We start from the raw sequence: 17448 nt of genomic DNA, 5'->3' as shown, positions 1-17448 counted from the left end.
ACATTATCATAAAACAAGATATTGGGATACAAACCGCCCCTTAATCTGCCTCCCAGGAACAACAGGGGCAGTAACGGGATTAACAATACAATAGGGTCCCGACCTCCACTATCTATTGCTGGCCAAAACCAGTTGCAGGGATGGCCGGGGTAAATGTCTGTAGTAGTGGCACTGGGGGGAAGGGAACAACATAATAATGCACCATGGGGTGGAGGGGTCTGATATTAAATTAAAACAATGGTGGTCACTCCCTGCTTGCAGATTCTGGCTGTCTGACAGAGATAATATCCTCAGCCAGTGATGACATGATATACTGCTGAGGGTAGCCACAGAAGTCTTTACAAACCCAGGGCCCATAGTCAATAGGGAGGAGGCTGGCAGTCAGGCCTCTCCAGTGGTCCCAGTGATGGAGGGTTCCATCACAATCACCACCAATCAATCTTTTTACTATATCACTGAGGATTCTTAGAGTAAGTTGTCAGATGTACAATCATGTATAGGCACACATCTCCCAATGCTCCAAATGGCCAAAGAGGGACACATTTGTTTAGGAATGTGGGTTTGTTATGGCTAGAGGGTGACCTTGGCTAAGACTATGTAACCTTGGAATCTATTGATAGCTATTTATCTATTTATGTAATAGCAAAAGAACACTGCATTTTATTTGTCCAATATGGTTTCTAAACACTGTGACGCATACACCATCAGAAGCAGCTCCTTGAGCCCAGGACAAGAACCAGGGACTCCGGATACACAGAGTTGAAATACAGCCCTAATGGAAAAGTAGCGATTATAGTATATAACCCCCACACATCAGACAGAACCAATGCTGAGGTAAAACAGGAATTAAGTTAATTAGCAGCATACCGATTTACATACACACACTGATCATAAGACAATAACCTGCCCAGACAGTCACCGTAGCCAGCAATAACTGCGCAATACAAAGTCATTCATTTTGGGGTGATCCGATGAAGCAGTGGCGATCCAGGGCACCAATGCATAGCTCGGGTCTCAAGATGTCTCAGTGCAAAAAGCGCCCTGATTTGGGGGCATGAATCCCAGCAACAGTGACCGGGTATCTCCACATGACAGGAAGAAAACCAAGGTTCCCAAATGGGCTGTAGAAGTCTGGATTGGGCAGGCCAGACTGGGTTTCCTGGTCACTCTGGGCCCCAATACACTGAGGGTGATTTAGACATAAGAGGGGATTGAAAAGCTGAGAAAGAAGCTTCCCCATGAATCAGCCATGGCCCCCTCCCAAACACAATTTACCATCATATGTCCTCATTATTGTGACACACACACATCCCAACCCTAAACCTGGATCATTGTTTTTGCAGCCCAGGGTACGTCCCATCACAATGTTACTTCCAAACACATTTTGGTGATTTTATGCTCTAAGAACACTGAGAAACACTCACACCCACCAAACCTTCTGAGTTTCTACAAAAAAAAGAAAACCAGGGAGAAAAGAGTGCCAAAAGGATACAGGTCTCAAAGAGAAATAGTCCCCCCTGAGGGGACAACTGGGAGGTATGTAGGAAGGCCCACCGTACCTTTATGATCATTAGTAAAGGGACTGCCTGGAAGGGGGGATATGACTCCTGGCCTAGGCTGGAGCTAGGGGGAGGTCAGACATTCTGCTTTTCTGTGCAATTTTGCAAGTCCAACGATTTTTTTAAATGGATGAGGGGAGGGATTTTCCTCTTTCCCATCTGGCTTCTTTAGAAGGATTACATTGCAATGAATTAATGTGCTTCCCTGATGGATCTCCTGGGGAGGGTAGAATCAACCATGGCAGCTGATTTCCATCTAGAGCAGGAGGATTCTTCACCTGACCACCAGTCCTGTGAGGAAGATGAGCCTTCAGCTGCACAGCCTGAGACTAGGGCTTCCAGTGGGACTAGGCCTCTGTCTCACCAGGTGAGTTGTTTTGTTGTAGGCCCTGGGGTAAGTGGGCAAGTATGGAGGCTTAATAGAAGAAGAGGAAGTTAGAGGTGACATAATTGAGGTACATAGGGCTGTGGTGGACAAACCGTCATGAACGCCTGTGGCTGCATCAATGTCAATCTTTCCCTTTCACCCTGGAATTTCCTTCTCAGTTTCAGTTGTCACCTATAAGTGCATTTTCTAATTAGGAACTTCCATCTGAGACGTATGATAATATTTGGAGGGGGTTTATGTATATGTTCTCTCTTTGGTACTGCCGGACAAGGAAACAGTGAAAAAGGTGTCAGTGGTGCTCTCTGAAGTGGCCGTAGGAGTAGTTGGGATTTAGTTTTCCCCTAAAATGGTGGCAGTAGAGTTGTGGAGGTCTGAGTCGGCTAACCATTGTGTGGTTTTTGCATCGATCAATCGGTATGGTTGTATGCTCTGATATGGAGGTACTGGTTACAGCTGGCTGAGAGGGAGGCTGAGTTTCAGAAATATGAGGATAGGCAGTTTGCAGTGATTTCATATGTACCAGAACAGGTAAAGCAGGTGTGTTGGGATCTTGCTCTTTAGGGTGTCACTTTGATTAGCCTTCTTTGGGGAACTTAGAGTAGGAGAATTGGTTTCTCCTAATGCTAGCCAGCCGGGATTGAGTCTGATGTGCTTGAAATGTCTGATGTCTAATTATCCCTTCATTTAGGCCAGGGCTAAAGAGGGTTGATTAAGACAGTTGAGGGCAAGCGGTGTCAACCCCAACATTGTAGGCTCATTTTTAGTGCATTTGGATGGGCATTTGGCCAAGTGTTGTGTGGTCTTTATGGAGGTCTTTATATAGTAGTAGAGGAGTGGCCATCAGACACAAAAAGCAGGAGGGATATAATAAAGATAGGTGATAGTGTTCCTGTATCTGCAATAGGTTTGGGTGTTGAGAGAGTTCTGGCCTTAGGGGGGATCCTGCTGGATGCGAGCGCTGCTAGTTTATAGCAGCAGCAGGCGCGCGAACGGCTATCTCATAAATATTCATGCCGCGCCTTAAAGCGACATTTATCCTTTTTCCTTATTCTCTTATTAATCAGTTTTACTGGTCTAGCAATGTAGTAGCCCATAAAATTCACATTCATTGAGAAAAGTAGTTTCTATTTGTTAAAATTTCTCATACTATTGAAATTAGCCATATATACTTAATCCTTATTAAAATATTGTAACTAGCCAAATACTTGCTGAAGCACACAAGGTGTCTTTTGGTATCCACTCCTGGCTTTGTTTGCTTGGTTATTACAATTAAGGTGTTTTGCACTTTACATTTTGTGTTGGTCTGGTTCCTGGTCCCTAGCATCTGCAAGTGTTGATGTTGAAGTTATATATGAAAGGATTCCCTTCACACAAAAAGTTTTTGTCTTTAAACTTCATACATTCTGTTAAAACATGATACCCACGGTACATACCACGCTTCCATGTTCCAACATTATGTATAGTCTTCAACTGAAAAATATTCTGTAGTGTAACAGGGAATTGATATAAGTACGTATATCCATGCGTTATGCATGGGCTCTACTTTGTCTCTATCCACATTTGTAATCACTACATGAAAAATGTCATCTGACACAAAATATATAGGTGTATGTATTCTGGTCAAATCAGTCATTCCAGATTGCACTTCATCCAAAAATGAAAGTGTGTAAAAATTATTAGGTCATGCATAAACAATAGTTCATGTTTGATTTGTTCGCAAATTTGGTGCACATTTAAAGCATTAGAGATTCATTTAGGATGCATATTCATGGTCACCATACGATTTCATTCTCCATAACCATTAAATTTACTAAATTCATTCTTTGTCTTTCCATTTCCTGATAAATAGTACTTCATCTTTAGCTTATCAATTTTATTCTTCTTAGTTCGAACAGAAACAGAGTTTGTGGCTGAATTACCAGTTACAACGACTGCACCTATGACTGTACCTACGGAGGCAAGAAACAAACGGCTTCCTGGTTTGTGCTCTTTTAAGATGCATCTTGTACCAGGCCTTGAGGTTAGGGAGCTGTATTAATAAAACCGCGTACTCTTTTTTTAAAAAAAGAAATAAATACATTTAAAAAAAAATATTTTATATATATATATATATATATATATATATATACATATCTGTAAGGGCTGCTCTAAGTCAGGCCCCAATCAGGCTGCAGAGCTGCTCACCTCTGGTTCCCTTGCCTTGCTTCAGTTTCCTTGCCTTAGTTCCCATGTTTTGCTGTAATCCATTCCTGGATTTCCATATGCTCTGTTCTGTGCTTCTGATTCCTTGATTCCGTTTGTTATGTTTGTCTCAGTCTGCAGTCTAAAGGTATGTCCTTCTTGGTTCTGTGTTTAGGTTGGAGTACTGTGGCATAGTGGTGGGCTAAGCATACTATGGCCATATGATGTGACTGAATCTCCAATTGTTATCACATAGTCCTGGGCTAGATCCTGTATTGATGTTTGTCAGTTTCTTATGTGCCTTTGCCCTCTTTTCCCTGAAAATCTGAGGATTTCGGTTGCTCTCTCCTCTCCCCATGTCCCAGTTAAGATGTCCTATCCTTGCTTAAAGGACAAGCGTCCGAGGATTCCGGCCCCTCACTCCATCCCTGTGTCCTTTGTGTTCCTTGTTCCCTGTCCTTTGTTGTGTCCTGTATCATGTATGTCTTGTCTGGCTATGTTTCTTGCTCGGTCTCCCTGTCCCTTGCTCGCTCTGCCCCCCTTGCTCGCTATGTTTTTGCTGTTACTCTGCTTAGCTTCCCTACTCCCAGCCTGCAGCATCCTGCACATTCACCTGTAGAGCTATGTCTCTTGCCTGCTCCAGGGTGCTTGTAGGATATCACCAAGTTCTGCTTTGTTCAGGACAACATCAGCTGCTGTGTCAAGGGCCTGGTATGTGGCCGCACAACCCTAGATGCCCACTTGGGAGAGTGCAGTCACCCTGCACCAGGCTCTGTCCAACTCCACTACTGCACAATAACTCCTGAAGCTATCCATCTGTACCCCGGGATTGACACTGCAACTTCAGGATCACTGAAGTGACACTTTGTCGGGTGGGCATTGCTAGCCAAAGACTTGTATGCAGGTGCCGGGCTGTCTGATAGCTGATAAGATTATGCTCCGGATCCAATGATGTTTTGTATAAACATCGGTGCTGTTCCCAATAAAAATAGTTCTATTTGCGCCCTACACTAAGTCTCGGCTAGTGCTTGGGTGAACACAAAGGGTTAATTGCTTAAGTAGTTCTTGGACTGTAACTTCAACAGGAGACAAGGTTTTGCTAGCATATGCAATAACTTTGCTCGTATTATCCTGTTTCTGATATAAAACTGCACTTACGCTTAAGCTAATAAACCCTGTTTCCAGATACAACGGCTTACTTCACACTGGATATGCTCAGCAGAGTGCCTGGCCTAGTGCTTATCTAAGGCTTGGTAATGGGCTTTCCCAAGTTCCTTCTTTCTTAAGCAGCTGCATAGTTATCAAAAACTTAGGTAATTCCTCAATTGACATTTTTGGCGTTCATGACAGCTTCAACTTTCTTCTTCTGTGGATTTAAGCTTTCAGAAGTTACTTCACATTACCCCGAGTCCATTACCTATTGAAAGTACACATTTGACAGTAAAGTTGTCTGTGACCTGATATTTATAAACCCAATAAAAGGATGTGGTGTGAATCTTTAGATCTACACAAGTATAATATCTTCCTTCATGTTCTTTTAGTTCAACATATTACTTGTCTTCCATGTAGTTCCAACCTGTATTGATCTATGCATTCTTACCCACTAGTTCCTTCTCAATTTGCTATTAGTGGTTGGTATCTCTTTGGTTAGTTCCTTCAGCGTCGGATCTAGGGAACTAGGTGCTTTTAAAGATATGTTAGCTTGCGTACCTGGTTTGGCCTGGCTGCAAGAAGAACACATCCCCCATATTTTGGGAGTGGAGAAACCACATAGGTTTTACCATTATTAACACAATCACCAGTTAGATGGTGAGGATATGGGGGGGAAAAAACAAGGTTAGGCATTCCATTATTTGATAACTGTCCCTGTACTGTCACAGAAGCTTTTACCGCATTTACTGCGGTAGAGCCAGTACTGCAGCAGGACCTACCAATAAAAAAGGATTGTGGTGGATGTAACAAGAGTTTGACTCACCTTAGTCATTTGCTCTGTTAAAATTTGCACTCACTTGATTGACCCCATGACGCAAATTGTTTTTCTCGTTCCTATACTGCCTAGTAGGTTTAGAGTTGGATGGTTGAGGCTGTTAAGAGTTATCAGAATCAGATCGGCTAGACATAGAAACATAGAATGTGTCAGCAGAGGAAAAACCTTTCGCCCCCATCTAGTCTGCCCAATTTCTAAATACTTTTTTTTTTTGTCAAGTCTCCGTTTAATAATAAATCAGGTTTACAACAATGTGTTACATCCGAGAACATACCAAAAAGCACATGTGGGAAACAAAGGCACAAAGTACTGCATAATAAATCACGATAAAACAGTGGCCATAAGGCATACGATACAGTATTACACAGGGCGAGAACAATGCAGAACAGACAGTATCATGACAAATGCCACCTGATAGAAGTACATGCAAGTACAGAGTGCGTGCCTAAGGTGCACAACAATTAGGGCACACGAGAGAAGAGCGGTGTCCAGAAAAGACCCCCTCAGCACGGTTCCATTACACAGTGCAGGTGACAAGAAGGTACGCATGGAAGCACACAAGCACGTCAGTGCACGGAGAGGGAAGTAACAAAAACTAAAAAACATCAAAATCATGAACACAACATAAAAGACAGATGGCGCGCGTCGCTACAGCCCCACAACGCAGGGGTACAATAGATGCAATCAAAGGGCACAGAAGGGGAATTACACCCAGGAACAGGAAGGGGGAGTCGCATAAGTGAATCCGAGGGAGGCGAATCCGTGCTGACCCAAGGGCACCTCAGGTGGGCTGCAAGAGAGCAGGGAAACGCGGGGAAGAAGTAAGCTCCCTCCACCAGAACCAACGCTTGTTGTACAAATATTCCTTGCCCCTGGAAGCCCACACCAATTCCTCCATGTGGGCAATAAAGTTCATCCTACCAACCCAGGCCTGGATCGGAGGAGTGTCACGGCTTCTCCAAAAGCGGGGAATGACAGCTTTGGCCGCACTCAATATATGGTACGTCACCGAGTGTCTATAAACAGCGACCGGTAGCGGGGTATAGTGCAAGAGAGCCGCCTCAGGCGTCAGCACATAGTTAGGGTCATTAACTTCCCGAATCACTCCCTCCACAAGCTTCCAAAAGGGGGCAACCAGGGGACAGGTCCACCAGATATGTAGAATAGTACCAGGACCAGCCTCACACCTCCAGCAACGGTCCGGGACATCAGGAAGGAATTGATGTAAAGCATGCGGGGTGCGATACCACCGAATCAACAATTTATAGGAGGTTTCTTGTATTCTACTGGAGATAGCGCCCTTATGAACCAACTGAATAATCCTACCCCATACCTCATCCCCGGAAAGGGCCGGAAAATCCCGTTCCCAAAGGGCCAGGAAATACGGCTTAGAGGAGCACTCAAGAGAAAGGAGGATAGAGTATAGCGTGGAGACCAGGCGGGGCGGTTCAGACTTAGAGGTACACAGGCGTTCAAATTCCGTCAGAGGTCTGCGGTAACTCGCCAGGCCTGGTAAAGAAGCGATAAAGTGGCGCATTTGAGCGTAAAAAAAGGCGTCTTGCGGGCGAGGCCTAGACGCCCCCAGCAGAGTCTGTAAGGGTTTAACAGAGTCCAGGTCAGAAACATGATAAAAGCGCAAGGCACCGGAGGGCAGGGGAGAAAACGGCCTTGACCTGATCCACCTGGTCCAGGTGGATGAGCGACGGGACAAGGGGCCCCAAACGGGTAGCAAGAATCTTAGCCAATAATTTTATGTCAGTGTTGAGTAATGAGATGGGACGATAGCTTTCGCAAAGGGCAAGGCAGCTGACCTTTGCGAAAGCTATCGTCCCATCTCATTACTCAACACTGACATAAAATTAAGGATAACAGTAATATGGGCAGTGTTGGTATGCGGGTCAAAGCGGTCCCCATTAGTCATGCCATTAAACAAGGTAACCAAATGGGGAGCCAAAGTGGCAACGAATTGTTTGTAATAAGCTTTCGTAAGTCCATCGGGACCAGGACTCTTGCCATTGGGGAGAGATTTAACGGCCGCCACCACCTCAGCAAGGTCAATCGGGGCATCCAGGAGCGCAGCATCTGACGAAGAAACACGCCTGGGTAAATATTTGGCCAAATACTGCCGCAGGGAGTCCCGAAAGGAAGGTGCCAAGCCCGGAGCAGGAGGGAGGTTGTACAGGGAGGCATAATAATCACGGAAGCAGGCAGCAATGTCAGGTGTGGAGTGTCGGGTAGCGCCGGAGCGATCCCGGACCTTCGGTATAAAGGACTGGGCCCTCTTAGCACGGAGAGCCCGAGCAAGCAATCTACCCGCCTTGTCCCCAGACTCATAGAAGTGACTACGGGTCAGAAGATACAACCTCCTGGACTGACTATCCACTAGGGACGCCAATCTCTCCCGCAGAGCAACCAACTGGACCAGGAGGGCGGGGTCTAAAGTAAGCTTATGCGTAGTCTCCAAACGAGCGATATCGTTAGTAAGACGCATAATCTCACCCAAGCGGGCACGCTTAACGGTAGCCCCCATCTGGATCAGACGCCCCCTTATCACCGACTTATGGGCCTCCCAGACAGTGGAAAAGGGCAAGTGGGCGGAAACATTCTCTGAAAAATATCGTTTAAGGTCCCTATCAATAATCTGAACATGGGCAGGCGTAGAAAGCAAGGACTCATTGAGCCGCCAACACCAGGAGCGGGGAGGGAGGCACTTAAAAGAGAGAGTGACGTGGACTGGAGCGTGATCACCTACAGTGATAGGGCCCACACTGGAGGAGGACAGCATAGGTAAGTGATGGTGAGACACGAAAATAGAGTCAATTCTAGAATAGCGAGAATGTAAAGGGGAATAATACGTATAATCCCTGGTAGAGGGATGTTGAACACGCCACGCGTCAGCTAACTGCATGGCGTGGAGTGCGCGTTTAACCTTAGCGATACGTGAAAAGGAGATGCAAGACCGCCCTGAGGAGCTGTCAAGTCGCGGGTCCAACGTCATGTTAAAGTCACCCCCCAATAATGAGATCCCTTCCTGAAAGTCGGCCAATTTGTGGAGGGCCGACACCAGAAACCGCGTTTGGTCACGATTAGGAGCATAAACGCAGGCCAGAGTAACCATTTGGGTGGCAACAAAACCTTTTATAAAGAGGCATCTACCCTCCTGATCCCTCCAGGTGTCCACATGCTGAAAAGGCAAGGATTTATGGAGTAATATGGCAACCCCTTTAGTTTTGGAATCTGGGGAGCTAGACGTGTAGAGGAGAGGAAAGTGTTTAGAATATAATTTGGGTTCCCTCCCAGCCCTGAAGTGGGTCTCCTGAATGAAGGCGACCTTAGATTTAGCAGACCGTAAGAAATGAATCAGTTGAGAACGCCGTTCTGGCTTATTGAGGCCCCGGACATTAAGGGTAGTAAATCTCACTTTATTCGATTGCATGAGTGCGACACCAAGAGAGGCAGGAGAGGAGAGGGCAAAGGACACGCGCCATCAAAACAACAAAAATCAAACAAATATATACAAAACAATCATAAAACATAACAGATCGTGGACAAGCCACGGGGCAGGCACCAACACGGAGAGTGCCTATCAACAGGAGAGCCATATCGTCCAAACTGTGGACAAAACCAAAGACCTGGGACACAAGGAACCAGGATGGTCAGCTCGGGGAGCAGAGACAGCACAGACAGCAATAGAAAACAATTACAAACAAAAAGGTAAGAAAAGTAAAGCAGGCACCATGGCCCACTGCATAGCATAAATATGACATGTAATGAGAAAAGATCCAGACCGGCGCATAAGGAGGCATTGGAATAGGGAGAGAACGTATAAGCATGTAGATGAGGAGAAGAAAACCAGGGGACCATAACAGGTAAGACGCCCAGGTGACGACCGCACAGGAAAAAGAAAGAAACCATGACAGGAGCCGGGAGCAAAAAAAAAGGAAAAGGGGAAAGGCTACCCGACCACCATGGCTAGAAAGAAAAAGGACTCCCAAAGGAGGAGAAGAGGTGCAACAACAAAAAACAAAAAGGAAAGCAGAGTACAACACACGAAAGTGTGTGCGAGGCAAACAAGGAGCCAGGGGCCAGGACGTACACATGGGCACATACCCAACCGACCAACATCTCGTCACCCCGGCAAGGGTTGCATAGGCAAGAGAGAACCATGACAGAAGTCGGGAGCAGAAAGAGAGGAAAGGAAAAGGCTTCCCGACCGTCATGGCTAGGCAGGAAAAAGACTCCCGAAGGAGGAGAGAGGGTACAGCAGAGATTAAAAGCCCAAAAGGGGCTAGCAGAAGGGAGCAATCGTACGCGGGCCAACCGGAGAACCTGAGACCAGAAAACACACGGCAGGTAAACCTCACAACCCATCACCCAGACAAGGGCCGAAGAAGAAAGAGGGAACCATGACAGAAATCGGGAGCAAAAAGAAAGGAAAAGGAAATGGCGCCCCGATCGTCATGGCTAGACAGAAAAATAACCCCCGAAGGAGGAGAAAAAGGCAGCAGAAACGAAAGGCAAAATAAAGGCTAACGAAAGCGTAAAACGGGAAGCCGGTACCGTGGACGGCGGAACCAGGCACACGACAAACAAAAACACAAATCAATAAGAAAATAATAACATAATAAAGAAATCGATGAACGAAAAATGAAAAGGCCGCCTCTCACACGAACCCAGCGGTCAGTTCAAGCGCCAGACAAGCCGGCACCGGCAACGTCCCAGAGGAGAGAGAGGAGAGACGCGAGGGATCCAAAAGCAGCAGTCGACCGCAGACGAACAAAGAGTCCTCCAAGACGGTAGGGAGCAGCGAAGCTCAGCCGGAGACCAATCCTCGGAGCGTAGCCGGGAGACGAGAAGGGCCGCGAGGAGGAGTCCAGAGGGGCATGAGCAGGTACCACAGCAGCGGCGGCCCAGGAAAAAGTCCAGCAGGAAACACCAAGGTAAGCTTACGTGACAAACAAACATGGGGAGCGTCAATCCGGTCTGGGTCGACGGCGCCTCTGGGGTCCGGCAGTCCAGTCGCGCGTGGAATCACTCAACTTAGGCGGTAGAGGAAAGGAAAATTCCCAATCAGGAATAGGGACAGCAGGGAGGCCCAGCTTCTCCAGCAGACCCGGCACATCCTCAGCCCGACGGACGATGAAGCGGTCCGGTCCCTTGCGGACCATCAGGGAGAACGGGAACCCCCACTGGTAAGGGATGGCAGCCTCCCGGAGAGCAGCGGTAAGTGGCCTGAGCATCCGACGGTACTGAAGGGTGATGGGAGACAGGTCAGGAAATATTTGTATGGCATGACCATCCCATTCCAAAGAGCCGGCTTTGCGGCACGCGGCAAGTATGGCATCCTTGACAGCATAGTCCGTAAGACAGCACACAATGTCTCTCGGCGGGCGGTCGTCAGACTGTTTAGGGCGAAGTGCCCGGTGAATCCGGTCGAATCTAATCACCGCATCATCAGGTTGCTGCAGCAGGCGGTTAAAAAGGGCACGGGTCACCGTTGAAATTTCAGGCCCAGCAACAAACTCCGGGATCCCGCGCACTCGCAAATTAGAGCGGCGGCCCCGGTTGTCAAGGTCCTCGACCTTTTGCATCAGTCGGGCAATAGCCGTAGCCTGAAGATGGAGTTGTTCCGAAGCAGCATCCACTGCCGAGCGGGTAGAGACCGCATCAGTTTCAAGGACGGAGACTCTGTCACCCATGCTTTGGAGATCCCGTTTAATCTCCGCGAGATCTGCTTTCAGCGGGGCATGAGCGTCCCGAATAATAGAAATAAGATCCGCCTTGGTAGGAAGATCCTTCAGGGAGTCGCGCCAACCGTCGCCATCTCGATTCGCCCGCAGATGCAGCGGATCCTGGCCGGATTCAGATGGTAGATCCGAGGCCAAGCTACCAGGGCTGCCAGGTGGCGAGGCCTTCTCCAGGGAATCACGAGAATCCGCATCCTGTAATTTATGGAAGAAGGACTTCACGGAGGTAGGTAGCGGTCGACCCTTCGGTTGAGAAGGCTTAGGAGTAGCGATAGCCTTCGAATGTTTCCCCATTTTCAACAAAATAACGCCAGCTGGAGCGAATTAATGCAGTGGGCCAGCGGAGCTAGCAAGTCAAGCGTCCATTTTGGTCGGCTGTCAAACCACGCCCCCAATTTCTAAATACTTAGTACCTGGCCATATCTTTTATTAATGTTAGCATTATGCCTATCCCAGGCATATGATGGAATATGTCATATCCCAGGCCCTCAGCAGTGAAGCTGCTCTCCCACCCCAGGACTTAGCAAGGTAAGTGAATAAGAACAGGGGGGTAGATAGTGAGAAAGGGGAGAGGTAGTGAGAAGAATATTGAAATTAAATAAAGAGAAATGTAAAGGGGAGAAAGAAAGGTGGTGGTTCCCATGTGTCCAATCTAGGTGCTGAGCAAGTCCTGTGGATGAAACCTGGGTGCTGGGGCAAGTCCTCTGAATGTAACCTGGGTGCTGGGGTAAGTCCTCTGAATGTAGCCTGGGTGCTGGGGCGAGTCCTCTGAATGTAACCTTGGTGCTGGGGCAAGTCCTCTGAATTTAACCTGGTTGCTGGGGCAAGTCCTCTGAATGTAACCTGATTGCTGGGGCAAGTCCTTTGAATGTAACCTGGGTGCTGAGGCAAGTCTTCTCAGTGTAATCTGGGTGCTGGGGAAAGTCCTCTGGATGTAACCTGTGTGCTGGGGCAAGTCCTGTGTGTGCAACTTGAGTGCTGAACAAGTCCTGTGGATGATATCTGGGGCAAGTTCTATGTGTGCAACCTTCTTGTGCATCATCTTTAGAAGAGGCTCCCTTCTGGGACGACAGCCATGCAGACCAATTTGATGCACTGTGCGGAGAATGGTCTGAGCACCGACAGGCTGACTCCCCACCCATTCAACCTCTGCAGCAACGCTGGCAGCACTCATACGTATATTTCCCAAAGACAACCTCTGGATATGACTCTGAGCATTTGCACTCAACTTCTTTGCTCGACCATGGCCTGTTCTAAGTGGAACCTGTCCTGTGAAACCGCTGTATGGTCTTGCCCACCGTGCTGCAGCTCAGTTTCAGGGTCTTGACAAGTCGTAGACTTTGTGACTCGCTACCCTGAAGAGGTAGCCGTGTCCAATATTACTGCTAAAACCATAGCAGATGCCATACTCAAAATATTTTCCCAAGTAGGCTGCCCCCAAGAAATCCTGTAGGATTAGGGCACCCAATTTACCTCCAGTATGTTTACCCAGATCTGGGCTCTCTGCGGGGCAAAACCCCTATACACCACCCTTTACCACCTGCAGATCAACAGAACCCTCAAGCGAATGTTCCAAACATTTGCAGCCAAACATGCGGACTGGGAACAGTTTCTTCCCCACCTCCTCTTTACATACCACAAAGGGTCCACTGGATTCTCGCCACTTAAGCTGTTATATGGACATAAGGTCCATGGGCTCCTAGACATACTGCGGGAATATTGGGAAAGGAAATATAGCCCAGGACAAGCGCAAGCTCACCAGAAAGCCCGCTATGATAGGCACACATAACCCAGAGAGTTTATGGTGGTACAATAGGTCCTCATGTTACAGCCCATGAAACAGAACAAACTGCAGACAGCCTGGGAGGAGCCCTATGAAGTAATAGAGCAGAGGAAACCACATATGTCATTGCCAAAGGGGAGCATCTGCCACATTAACGCGCTCCAGGCATACCGTGAGGGTGGGGCCGAGTTAGCCACAATATGCACCCCTTCCCATACCGAGGTGGGAAACTGAGTCATACAGGATCTCTGGGTCGTGACCCAGGCAGACAGTAATAACTGCCAGGTTAAGACAGGCCCCCAGCTAACCACTGAGGAACAAGTCCAAATACAGCTAGTCATGCAGGGACAACCCCAACTCTTTTCCACCCTACCAGGTACTACCACCTTGACCCACCACAAGGTAGAGAACCCTGGGCAAGCCCCTTTCCATCAAACCACTCAAGTTCTGGAGGCAGTTTAGAGCCATATCCGCAAAGAACTAGTAGAGATGCAGGCTCTAGGGGTTATCAAAACCTCCCGCAGCCCCTGGGCTTCCCCAGATATCTTAGTGCCCAAAAAGGATGGGAATACCCCGTTCTGTGTCCACTACAGATGCTTAAATGAAAAAACACCACCGACCCTTATCCCATGCCCTGAGTAGACAAGTTCCCAGACCGCTTAGCTGGTGCTGCCTGTGTTTCCACTCTTGACTTGAGCCGGGGCAAGATAGGGATGGCTGAGGTGCAATACCTGGGTCACCAAGTTGGTAGCGGGAAACGTCCTGAACCAGCCAAAATAAAAGTCATCCTAAACCGGGCCATACTTAAGACTAAATAAAATAGGCTAAATCAAGTGTCTGGGGACAATGGATGGTTATTGAGGTGGAGTCTGGTCCAGTACAGACCAGGAAAAAGACAACCACAATGCTGACGGCCTATCCCAGCAAGAAGACATCTAATGTTGGGACATGTACCACTACTTCCAGGCATCCTTGGACTTGCCGGTGTGAGGACAACCCCTGGCTGTTTCTGGAAGGTGGAAGTCATGTTGCACATGCCTCCATGCTAAAGTCTGTTGGTGTTAACTGTTTGTCCCCGAGAATGCCTCCTAATCAGCTGATGTAAATAAGATTAAGCCCAGCCACTGGATGCTCTAGTTAAAATAGGCAGTGAAGTAGTCCCTTTTCCCATATATGGAGGGTCGGGCAGCTTCTTGTCTGATCTGTCACCGAGTTAAAGGGATTCAGAAGGGTGTCGCCTGGCACCACTTATTGCTTCCATGGCAAGCTGATTGGTCCCCGAGTTATTAGGATTTAAAGGAGAGTCACATGGCACCTCTTGCTGCTTCCATGGCAAGCTGATCGGTTACCAAGTTAAAGGGAAGTTAACCGATTTGCACCCATCTGCTTTTACAGCAAGCTTATTGGTCGCCTAATTAAGGGGGATTCAGACAGGCACCCAGCTGCATTTACAGCAAGTTGAGGAGTTCAAAATATCTGGTCAGGGACATTATTTGGAAAAAACAAGGGTGGATAAAATAGGGTCTGAGCCTATGGTGGGCTTTTTTACTAATAGTCATTGCCAAAATGTTTGTATCTCATGGGGGTCAGTGGGGTGCCAGGCTTGGTTTCTGCTCCCTTGGTCAGCTGCATGGGATATAGGTTTGTTTGAGCTGCCAAGAGCTTAAAAAAGAATTGGGGAAAAAACAAATCGAAAAAAAAATTCTTGGACGAGATTACTGCCATATTTGGGGGGACCCAACATTGGTCAGGCACAGATTCTTCGCATTTCATTTTGGCAGGTGGATCCTGGTCATCATCATCTGACATGTCAGACATTGGTTCAATATTTGATGTTGTCAATGTGGCTTTGCCAGAGTCAGCTGACTCAAGTTATCTACTTATCATATATCCTGATGCTGTGTTTGTTTAGTAAGAAAAAATAAAACAAGATGTTCACAAAACATATTTTTTTCAAAGTTGTTTGTGCCTCACAGAGTTAATAAAAAGAAGACGTATGCTTCTTTTATTTCCCTAGATGTGAGCTTTCAGTAAATATATATACTTTTGTATTGTATATTGTATTTCATAGTTTATACCAGTTTTACTATGGAATTCATCACTTGTACTTTTTTGTTTAAAAAAATCCATTAATTACAGTTTTGTTTACAAAAAATAACACTTAGATCTACTCAGATTCATTATTTGCACAGGGGATGTTGTTGTAAAAAAATATAACATATTTACCGTATTTGCTCAATTATAAGACAAGGTTTTTTTTCGGAGCAAATGCTCTGAAAAATACCCTCGGGGACCTGGATCCTCCTCGCTGGCAGCCAGTGGATGTCTGCAGGATGCGTGCAGGCGACCTCCGCTGCTGCCGGCACTTCTGCCGGGGCTTTTATGACGGAGCACCGGTGTGACCTTCCAGTGCTCAGTCATAGAAGTCCCGGGGTAGCAGCGGAGGTTGTCTGTGCGCATCGGGCAGACATCCACCTGCTGCCCCCACTTGACACCAGCGAGTCTGGAGAACGGGGGACAAGCCTAGGGATGCATCTGTAAGGCGGGGAGGGGGGCATAAGGCATATCGGGGGGGGTTAATGGCAAATAGGAGGGAATAAGGCATATCAGGGGGTAGAGTGGTAAATAGGGGTTATAAGGCATATCTGGGAGGCAGAGTGGCAAATAGAGGGGTATAAGGCATATCTGGGGGTGCAGAGTGGCAAGCCGTAGGGCAGATGTGATTTTTTTTCTTTTTGTTAAATATGAAAAAATAGCTTACATGTAAATATTTACTAATAAAACTTTTCTTATAGGGTAGTCTTATATTCAGGCTTTTTCTTTTTTTTTTCTAAATTAATATTCAAATTTGGGGGGGTCATCTTATAATTGAGCAAATACAGTATTTGAAGGAACCACACAATTTGCCTCATACCAATAAAAAGTTGAACTTCTGCCTAAAAAAACACTATATACTGTATTTGCTTGATTATAAGACGACCCCCCAAAATCTGAATATTAATTAAGGAAAAAAAGAAAAAGCCTGAATATAAGACGACCCTATAGGAAAATGTTTTACTGGTAAATATGAATTCATGTAAACTATTTTATCATATTTAATAAAAGCTATGATTGAGAAAAATATTTTTTTGTTTTTATTTCCTTTTATTTGCCAACCTGCCCCCCTAGTTATTCACACCTGCCCCCAGGCTTGCCACTCAAACTCCAGAAATGCCTTATACCCTCCTATATGCTACGCTGCCTCCCTGGTATGCCTTTTAACCCCTATGTGCCACTCTGCCTCCAGAAATACCTTATACCCCCTTTATGCCATTCTGCCTCCAGAAATGCCTTTTAACCCCCTATATGCAGAGTGGCATATAGGGGGTTAAAAGGCATTTCTGGAAGCAGAGAGGCATACAGGGGGTTAAAAGGCATATCATGAGGCACTCTGCCTCCAGAAAAGCCTTATGCCATCCATACAACCCCCCCCCCCCGACTTACCAGTGCTTCTGACTCTCTGGTGTCTGGTGGGGGCAGCGGGTGGAGGCTGGGGTAAGTCGGGCTAAAACTGCTTAGGAAGCGATCGGAATCGCTTCCTAAGCATAAACTGTGTTGCTGACATGCCTCAGTATTGAGGAGCAACCACAAGTGCCATCCTGTGAATGACGTTGCCGTCATTCACAGGATGGCATTAACAATAGATCTGAGTTCACAGAGGGTCTATCCAGGTACTGCATCCAACCATGCAAGGTCAATGGAGCCCAGCTCACTAATGAGAGTGACTAGTAAAAAAAAAAAAAAAAAAAAAAAATTTAAAAATG

Source organism: Spea bombifrons, chromosome 2 (assembly GCF_027358695.1).
Source record: "Spea bombifrons isolate aSpeBom1 chromosome 2, aSpeBom1.2.pri, whole genome shotgun sequence".
Classification (NCBI taxonomy): domain Eukaryota; kingdom Metazoa; phylum Chordata; class Amphibia; order Anura; family Pelobatidae; genus Spea; species Spea bombifrons.
Note: the sequence above shows the minus strand (reverse complement) of the source record.